General features: G+C 30.5%; 1 pseudogene; it reads right to left on the bottom strand.

Annotated features, from left to right (window-relative positions):
* Positions 1-10,678: 10,678 nt before the first annotated feature.
* On the bottom strand, positions 10,679-10,812 carry LOC126662428 (U5 spliceosomal RNA; annotated as a pseudogene).
* Positions 10,813-11,065: the final 253 nt, after the last annotated feature.

Raw genomic sequence — 11,065 nt, 5'->3', positions numbered from 1 at the left:
GATATTCTTTCTAACATTCAAAAGCTGCCTCCAGCTCCATGATCAGTCTCCTGGTTTACTCAGGCCCCAGAAACTTAGCTTCTTCAACTTGTTTATTATGACCCACTTTGCCCAGATAGTTGGCTTCATGGTGACCAGGTCCCAGACATGTTTACTAATTGCAGCTATATTCCAGAGATGCATAGGTTTTACACCCAAGCCACCCTTATTCTTGCTATTACAAACGGTTTCCCAATTCACTAAACCACCTTTTTTAAGACTGTTGGAACCATGCTATAAAAAGGATCTGCAAACTGCCTCCACTCCTCTAACAACAGCCTTGGGAATCAGAAATATAGAGCACCAGTATACATGCATGCTCAAAAGAACTGAGTTGACTAGTTGAAGTCTCCCTGCATAGGATAGGCTCCTAGAAGTCCAGTGGCTTATTCTATTGGTGATTCTCAGGGTGAGGTTCTCACAATGAGATTTTGTGAGTTTAGAGGAAATTAGGGGGAGTCCTAAGTACTTAATGGGTAAGCTGCCTTCCTGAAAACCTAAAATATTTAGAGTTTCATTCTTACTGCTAACACCATTAAAGAAGACAGAGCTCTTATTGTTGTTAGGAACTAGTCCAGAACAATCAGAAAAGGCATCAATAGACTTTTTAATTATACTCACAGAGTTCACATCACTCTTGCAAAACATGAAGAGATCATCAGCAAAGGTTAGTTGACAAAGCTTCAGAACATTACAGCCTTTGTGGTACTTGAATCCAGTTCCAGGTTTAGTGTTTCTGATTACTAACCTAGTAAAGTACTCCATACACAAGACAAATATGAGAGGGGAGATTGGATCACCCTGCCTGAGACCTTTACCACCATTAAAATACCCTTCTGACTCCCCATTCATCACCACAGAGAATTTAACAGTTTTAATACAAGTCATAATGAGCTTAATGAACTTGCTAGGGAACCTATAGCCAATGAGAATCTCCTCTACAAAATCCCAGTTGACAGTATCATAGGCTTTTTGGATATCAATTTTTAAGGCACAATCATTACTATCATTCCTGTGGTAATTTTTTACTATCTCATGAGCTAACAAGATGTTATCCACTATACTTCTTCCAGGAACAAAGGCAGATTGGGTATCATTTACTAGCTTAGTCAATACAGTTCTAAGCCTATTAGTTAGAATTTCTGAAATGCATTTGTACATCATATTACAACATGCAATAGGTCTATAGTCACTGATTGAGCTAGGATTATGTACCTTAGGAATGAGAGTAATAACAGTTGGGTTGGTTTCTTTCAGCATTTTTCCATTAGCAAAAAACTCTGAAATTGCCATGTTAACATCACTTTCCACAATCCTCCAGCTCCTCTTATAAAACTCACTGCTGTACCCATCTGGCCCAGGGGCTTTATCTCTTTTAATAGAGAACATGGCCTTTTTGATCTCCTCTGGGGTAACATCTCCTACTAACAAGACTCTGTCTTCATCAGATAGCACATATCCTTCAAGGAAAATGTTAGGCTCAGCATGATATCTCCTGGGATTTGCAGTCCCTATGAACCCCTGAAAGTGAGTAATGATCTCCTCTTTAATCTCATCTTGATCTTCACTAACAACTCCATTTTCTCATCTTAAGGGACAAGATTCTCTTTCTTAACTGTCTCTGCTTAATACAGTTGTGAAAGAATTTTGAGTTTTGATCTCCAAAATTTATCCACAAGGCTCTTGATTTCTGTCTAAGGATGTTTTCTTCCCAAGATAGCAGCTTAAACAAGTGAGCATTGCAAGCTCTCTCCTCATCTTGAAGAATAGTGTTGAAAGGATTCAAGGATAAGTTTGCTTGGAGATTCAAAAGCATGTCTCTAGTCTGACTCACCCTTTTAGAAATGTCATTAAAGTCCTTGTTATTTAAAGACCTCAGACTTCTCCTAAGATCTTTCAGCCTTTGATAGTGTTGATACATTCTATTGCCTCTAAAATTTATCCTCCAAACTTCCTCAACAATCTGTAAGAAATTGTCATGTTCACACCAAACATTGTAAAATCTAAACATAGATTTCCTGTGGGAGGGATTAATGTTTAAACTAATCATTAAAGGAGAATGATCAGACACTCCAGGGCTTAAAATCTCATAGAAATTGTCCTCCCAGCTTTTAGTAGCTGTCTCATTCATGAAACACCAATCAATCTTCCTCCATACTCTATTATCCCCTTCTTGATTATTATTCCATGTGAACTTCAGGCCCTTGTGACTAACTTCAGATAAGAGATTGATGTCTAACCAGTTCTGGAACTCCTCAGCTGCTCGGACATCAATTTCAACTCCTCCTTGTCTATTACTGTTATTCAGCACTGCATTAAAGTCTCCAGTGACAATCCAATTACCAGGAACCCCCAACAAGTTTGAATTTAGATGATGCCACATATCCTTCCTTTCTTCTGACACATATGAACCATACACAAATGAAACACAAAATTGTGTTCTATTCATCTTTATACTGCAATGCACAAACTGCTTGTGATAAACTACCTTCTCCAATTTGACTAAATCTGAGTTGTAAAGGACCCAAATTCTACCCATATCAGAGCATGTGTAGTTATGTATTACTTCCCAACCTACCAATTTCTTGCTTAAGTTTTTCCAGATTTTCTCAAAACTAGAATAACTAGCTCTAGTCTCTATAACTCCAATCATACACAGTTTTTGTCTTTTTATCAGAATGATTAACTCTGATTGTTTTAGAGGGTTATTCAGCCCTCTAATGTTCCATGAACCTATCATTTATCTATTTCAATAGGTTTGGGAAGGATTCTCCCTTTTCTGCCTTCACCTATAACTCCAACTCCATTCTTTTGGACATCAGTAATTCTATCACCTATGATATCAATCCTTTGTACGGAATCAAAAGGATTAGAAGATACCTTAGCTGTAGTCAAATTAGACTTCTTGCTATTTATAGGGACAGTGTTATCTTCCTTGATCTTGTCAACAACAGAATCTTCAACTTTTCGAACAGTGCTCACCTCTTTACTTACTTGGCTTTTGATAGCAGCTTTGCAGTTGTTACTCAGATGCCCCAACCTTTTGCAGACCTCACATCTCTGAGGCTTCCATTCATATTCAATTTTCTGTGAAAACTGGACTCCTCTTTCATCCTGAAGAATCACCCTATCAGGGAACTCCCCATTAGCTTCCATCTCCACAAGGATCCTTGCAAAATCCAGCTTGGTTCTGCTCAGAGTGCATTGATCACAGTACAAGGGGGCTCCACAGATGCTTCCTATCTTGCTCAACATTTCTTTTGTCCAGAATTCCCATGGTAATCCAGGAAGATGAATCCATATAGGAATAGATGTTAACTCAGAAGGGTCCATGGCCATTCTAGGTTTCCATTTCTTCAATAAAAATGGTCTCTGGTCAAAAGTGTACATGATCTTATTGCAATTATCCTCCGAGTCAAATTCAAACAAGAACATTGAAGCATTGATCCTTCTAACACTCAGTAACCCATCCTTATTCCATCTATTTCTCACATAAGCCATGATTCTCTTAGTTTTTGGGTATAACCCATAAACACAGCCTATTATTGCATTTTTCCATCGAAATTCTTCTCTACTCACTTCACTAGTATTAAAATTGACAACTTTAATACCATTAGTAACTGCAGGGGGAATGAACTGGAGTTCACTATTGCTACTCCTAGTTCTATTATCCCCAAATAATGATTTCCAATTTTTAGGGTTTCCCCCAGTTTCTCCCTGGATATCCTTTGTAACAACATTACAGTTAGCATTACTCTCAACACAATCATCAATTCCATCAATTACCTCATCATCTTTTTCAAGATTCAAGATTCCAGATTCTTGAATGTTTGATGCAGGGACCATCGGTTCAATCAGCAGTTTCTGATTTCCAATCAACATAATCGGATCTCTTCGACTTGTAGTAGGCTCTTGCGACACTATCGGAGACGTAATCGAAGGTGTAACCGGCTTCTTCTGAGCTCTCTTCCTCACCATTAGCGATGGCGTGTGCTAGAAAACGGTTATTTTCTAACTTACGCACAGAGAGAAAAGAGGAGAGAGAAAACGGTAAATATAACACATGTCAACCATTATTAAACCTTTATTGTTTTAAAATTGAAAATAAACTCATTTAACTACTTTTTGGACACTTACTTTTTCAATTTTTGGTAAATATTTTAAATATTTAAAAAATTTAATTTTTTTTTCTATATGATTATGAGAGACATGTCAACCATTAACAAGTGTTCCTAATGATATTGGACGAAATGAATTATTTATTTTATTTGAAAATAAAAAGGGTTTATCTGTAACAAAAAAACTGATCTGTGAAAACTACGAGAGTTTTTTATATCTTTTGTTTAAAAATTCCAATTTGACAAATTATTTTTTTAATATTTTTTTATTTTATTTAGAAATATCATAACTTTTGCAAACATTAAAAACCAACTCACACTTTCTGATGTAACAATAAAATTGTAAAATTCTGAATTATTGTGAAATAAAGAAATGCGAAATGATTGAATTTTTCCTATTTAAAATTGTGGTAATTTCCTGAAATACATGTTTTGTTAACTTATTTATACCTTTATCTGCCAAGTTTTGATTTTTCTTTTTTACTTTTTTTTATTTACGAAAAATATCTTTTTATTTTTTTAATTTCAAAAATACATTTTTTTCGATTTCCGATTTCGGTTTTTGGTTTTTACGGGTCGGTTGACCAAACCGACCGACAATTCTTTTATATAGTGTAAGTTAGTGTATATATATAGTGTTAATTTTTATTTTTTATAGATTTTTTCCTGTAATTTTTTTAATTTTGTTTTATAGTGTAACAGTAGCGTATATATAGTGTTTTTATGGTGTTTATATAGTGTAAGATTAGTATATATATAGTGTATAAATAGTGTATTTATGGCATTTTGTAGTGTTTTTTTGTGGTTTACATCATAAAACACTGCAAATACACCATAAACACTCCAAATACACCATAAACGCTCCAAATACACCATAAACACAGTAAATGCACCATAAATATACTAAAAACGGCAGAAATACACTATATATACACCAAAAATATACTAAAACGTAAATAGATTATAAAATTACTATAAATGCACCATAAATCAATTTTTTCTTTACAAAATCAGTAGCAATAATCTATGAATAAGAGACGACAAAATAAATAATTATATGAATAATTGAACAACTTTATAAATAAAAAATCATATCCACGTATTTATAAAGTAGATTGAGAAATGAGATTTTTACACATTTCAGAAACATGTCGAACGTCGGTGAATGTTCTAACTTCTCCATCATATATCTTGATCTTGACTAAACCAATGCTCATAACTACAACTCCATTGTCAACTTTATTATAGTCAAAAAACCAATCAAAATTAGCACAAATGTGATATGATCAACCCGATTCTGCGTAAAAATTCAAACTTATCTGTTTATATTGCACTTTTGGAACAAAAACGGTTTTCTAGGTTAAACTGGTTGTAGAAGCGGCTCCTCCTAAAACCTGATTCTGCGTCCCAAATTGCTAGCACATCTTCATGGTCCTCATTTAATTCATCTTCAACAATATTGGTTTGAACGTTAGGCTTTCGTAGTTTTTGATTTTTGGATTTTTTTCAATAATCATTCTTAGATACCCATTCTTCTTGCAATAATTACAAGTAGATTTTTTGTGTTTCAGACACTTGTTATCATAATTTGTATCCATGCTAGTAGTGATTGTAAGAACAGTATCAAACATCTTGCTAACATTCCCCATTAGCTCCTTCAAAAATAGGACAGATTTAACTCCTCAACCGAAAGTGTGCCATATTCAAAAAATAAATTTTCACGGAATTGCTTAGAGTTAATGTCATAAAGATTCGCCAACTTTACATGTTTTCTCATTTTAATAACGCAGTTTAAATTTTCTCATTTTCATGCACGAACTAACACTTTTTCTCAAATTCATGCACAGTGCTAAGGTGTCATGACTCCATTGGTGTAATTCGCTGAGGTGGAGGTTATTTTACACTAATGAATGAGTCACCTCAACACCGTGCATGAATTAGAGAAAAAGTAGTAGTTCGTGCATGAAAATGAGAAAATTTAAACTGCGTGATTAAAATGAGGAAACGTGTAAAGTTCGTGATTTTTTTTTACATTAACCCAATTGCTTATAATCATAAGGTAATGAATGAAGCAACATAATCTTTCTTATCCAATTTAATATCCAAACTCTCCAAATCCATTTATAATGGAGTTCAATTTCTCAAAATGTAGTTTCAAAGACGTACCGTTCAGCCGAGAGTGGATCACCTCAAGTCCAAATTCCCTCCATTTTTCTAAAATCCATTTAGATATTTGAAACCTAAGCAATATGATAAAAATGGAGGGAATTAAATGTTATTTTGCTTAAGTGTGAACATCTAAGTGGACTTGAAGACAATGGAAAAATTTTGAATTTGAAAGGAGCCATTCAAATAAAGAGAAGTTTACTGGTGAGATTTTCTTCAAGAACTGCGATTCAAGTTTCTTCCACAAATTTAAGGCGGATTTTTTCGCATAGAACTTCACGCAAATATCATCAAAAAAACATAACAGGATGGTAGATAGAGCTCTCTCATTGAAATCTTCAATCTCGTCTTTTATCATCTTTTGTATCATCTTCTCCTTCTACAATAACGTTTTTTGCAATCCAGTTTGTGTCAAATAGTCACACATCTTGATTTAAAATTCATGGTGCGAGCAAACTTTTAAAATTCAAATTTCTCTATAACCATATCAGAATATTTCCCAAATCAGAACCATCACTTGGATACCACTTGTTGTGAGATTAGTCGCACCTGAATAGCAAGAAATTTATAAAGAATCAAGCTTGTGGAAATAGAATCGAACTAAAAAACAAATACAAGATTTGTGTGGTTCGTGATAAACTAATCCATGGGCAAAGAAACGAATGTTTATTCACTAATAGATGAATATTACAAAAGCATGGTATATATTTTTTAATCAAACCCAACAATAAACCCAAATAATACTTTGATCGTACTAATCTGCCTCGCACTTTTAAATTCTAAAAGTTACAAGTTGTCTATTTATTGAGTTCAAAATAGGTAAAAGGAATAAGGAGTCCAAATTCTAATAAGATTAGACTTCCTTTTTCTACACGGTAAATATAATTAATATATAGCACGTATTAGGATAAATTAAAATTCTAAACTAATTAGAATTTTAAAAATAATCCTAACACTTATAAACCACATGGCTATACAATTATATCCCTCTCTTAAACTTAAATTATTGAAATTTGTGTTAACACTTTTTTAAAGAATTTTTTTTCAATCTTTTAAAGCATATTTTATGCATAACAAAATTAATTCTAACAACTAAAATTTAAGTTTGAATATACTTCTATATTTAGAATTTTAATTTTAATTTTTGTACAACTACTAATTTACCTTTTCCTATTTTATTATATTGTTAAAATAATATAATAATTATTCCAATTTAATTTAATTCAAAAAACTATTTACAAATTATTAAGAAACTTTATCGAATAACATTGTTTTTACTTTTATATTCTTCAATTACATTAAATTTACATCTTTATATGAGCTTTTATTATTTAAAGAGAAATGGTATTCATAATGCTAATGTTATAATTATTTATTTATAAAAAAGTAATTGTTATTTTATAGATTAAAATTATCAATTAAAATAAAGAGAAAATTATTATAAGACCCCTCACATTTTTCATAATTCATAGTTTGGTACCCTTTGATTGAAAATCAAACGATTTGGTATCTCAATTTTATTTCTGTAAATTATAAGGTCCTTCTATTAAATATAAGTACTCAATCGTTAACGGGATAAAATGTGAGGTATTAAATTGTTTGGAAATGAGATAACAAATCGTTTACATAATTGAAACTAAGATACTAAATCGTTTATATAATTAAAATTGAGGTATTAAAATCGTTTGAAAGTAAGTTTTAAATTATTAACGGAACTAACAGAAAGCTTTTATAGTTTATAAAATCAAAAATGAGGTATGAAATCATTTGATTTTTAGATAAGATGTACCAAACTGTTAATTACCACAAACATGAGGGGCCTTAAAATAATTTATTTTAAAATAAAACATTAAAACAAAAACTATGTTTCAGATAGATAAAGGAAAAATCTAATTACAAATATAAAACTAACTTAGACATCTATAAACAATACCTATTACAATAGACCAAAAAGTTTTTCCAAAGGCCTAATTACTTAAAAACCACCCACCTTTTAATTATTTTTCATTTATACCATGACCTAGGAAAATTTTCAATTGTACCCTATTTTTGATTTTTATATGTCATCTCTACCCTAATGAGTTAAATTGACCTATTTTCTTTTAAAAAAAAGTTTAAATTAGTCCTTTATTTTTCACCTATATTCTAATTAAACGTTAATGTTAATCATTTATGTATCTTGTTTTTAATATTTTTATCTTTAAATTAATTAAATTATCAAAAAAATTATACAAACTAGTTTTTAGTTTACGTGTTACACACGTGGCTCGTAGTGTGACTCGTCAAATTATCAAAAAATATTTAAAATATAATTAATTTGGAATAGTTGTTTTATTTAATATTTTAAATGACTATTTTAATAGGTTAACATTTTTAATTGATACTCAAATTTTATAATTATAGAAAATTTAAATAGAAAATAGTAAATAATAATTAAAATAGTAATTTATTGGAAATAGTTTACCTTATTTAAAATTCTATATGATTAAAAAAATTAAAATTAAAATTACTAAATATTTAAATAGTTTTTTTTTAAGTTAGTACTCTACATAATTATTTTAACATATTAATTTATTTTAATTAGTACTTTGACTAATAATTATTTTAATATAGAAATTTATTTTATTTAGTACTCTAACTTTAATAATTATCTTAACATAATAATTTATTTTAGTTAGTACTTTAACTTTAATAATTATCTTAATATAGTAGTTTATTTTAGTTGGTACTCTAACTTTAAAATTATCTTAACAGTTTTTAATTAATAATTAAATTTTATAAAGTGAAAAGAATATTAACGTAAATGTGCATGTTCCCCATCCGTATTTCGCACGTGGCTCGTAGTGTGACTCGTCAAATTATCAAATAAATTTTTGAAAAGTAGTTAATTTGAAATAGTTTAGCTTATATTAAATATTTTAGATAATAATTTTAATTGTTTAAAAAATTAAATTGATATTCAAATTTTAAATTATAAAAAAATTTAATAGAAAATATGAAATAGCAATTACTATCGTGTGATAGTTATCAATTTATCACTAAACAATTGGATTGGATCAACCATTACCAAAATCTCAAAAGAACTTACGGGTATCCACCATCATTAGAGTTTTCTACTGTTCATTGGAATATATTCATGACAATTCTGAATTAATCAATACTACATATTTAGAATCAATCAATCTTACAAATTTATCGAATACTTGGTGTGTTTTTTTTATGAAAACTTGGTGATTAAACAAACTAAATCATGAGAAAATATACCCGTGCAATGTATATAATTTGTCATTGATTTAAGTCCTAAGCATAATTTTAATTCTCATAGTAATCTTAACTTCAATAAGGTACAATTAGTACTCTAACCTATTTTAATATAGTAATTTATAGTAGTTTATTTTAGTTAAAACTCTAGTAGTTTATTTTAGTTAGTACTCTAACTTGTCTTTATATAGTAGTTTATTTTAGTTAGTATTCTAACTTATCTTAATATAATAGTTTATTTTAGTTAGTATTCTAATTTTAATAATTATCTTAATAGATTTTAATTAATAATTAAATTTTATAAAGTGAAAAGGACATTAACGTAAATGTGCCTGTCCTCCCCCCCCCCATCCGTGCTTTTATATATAGTATAAATGAAACATAAAAATCAAAAATAGAGTACAATTGAAAAAATTTCTAGGTCATGGTATAAATGAAAAAAAAATTATAAGGTGGGTGGTTTTTAAATAATTAGGCCTTTTCCAAAATATAGAAATTAATCATTTATTTTAAAATAATTCTAATATTTTAGCAAAAAATAATCAATTTAAACTCACTCGATAACAATACTCCATAGATGCAAAAAGTGGCCAATAAAAATAGCATTTTAGCCCTTGGCATTTACTTAACGTTAAACTTAAATTGGTGCGGATTCTCCCAAAAGGAAAATCCTCCAAAAATAGGCGTATGCCGTTATTTGCGGCGGGCAAAAGGGCTCAAAAACTACCGAGCTTTCATTTTTTTTTCAATAACACCCTCACCTTGTAATTTTGTCAATAGCACCCTATTTCGTATTTTTCAATTTCAATAGCACCCTAATTGAGAAAATTAGATGATTTGATTACTATAAGGATGAAAATTTTCAAAAGAACTAAATTTAAAGGTGAAATTATACTTTTTTCTACTTGAACACATTTAAACAAGTCCTTTTAACTTAAAAAAAATTCAAATAAGTCCTCGATAAATGAGTTTAATTTGATGATTTAGGGTGCTATTGAAATCGAAAAATACGAAATAGGGTGCTATTGACAAAATTACAAGGTCGGGGTGCTATTGAAATCCAAAAATACGAAATAGGGTGCTATTGAAAAAATTACAAGGTCAGGGTGCTATTGAAAAAAAAATGAAAGGTGGGTAGTTTTTGAGCCCTTTTGCCTTTGCGGCGAGCACACGGTATTCTTTAGTAAAAGGCGAAAGAATAGTTCGCTATGGGCTCACCGCACGGCTTCGTAATTTCTACGATGCATACGCTACCCATTTTATAAGCTGTTTGCTTGCCTCTCAATTTCTTTCTTCCGATGTGGGTTTTCAAATCCCAAATCCCCAAGTGCACTTGCATGTAGATCTAGTAATTCTTGTTTGTGGCATATAAACGGATCAAATTAATTCGTTTAGTTATAAAGACAATTAGTTTAAATACGAATACGATATAATTTGATATATAAAATTCAACTACGACATGAATATATACGGATTACATG

This window comes from Mercurialis annua, linkage group LG8 (assembly GCF_937616625.2).
Source record: "Mercurialis annua linkage group LG8, ddMerAnnu1.2, whole genome shotgun sequence".
NCBI classification, from domain to species: domain Eukaryota; kingdom Viridiplantae; phylum Streptophyta; class Magnoliopsida; order Malpighiales; family Euphorbiaceae; genus Mercurialis; species Mercurialis annua.
Note: the sequence above shows the minus strand (reverse complement) of the source record. Positions and strands in the feature narration are given on the sequence as shown.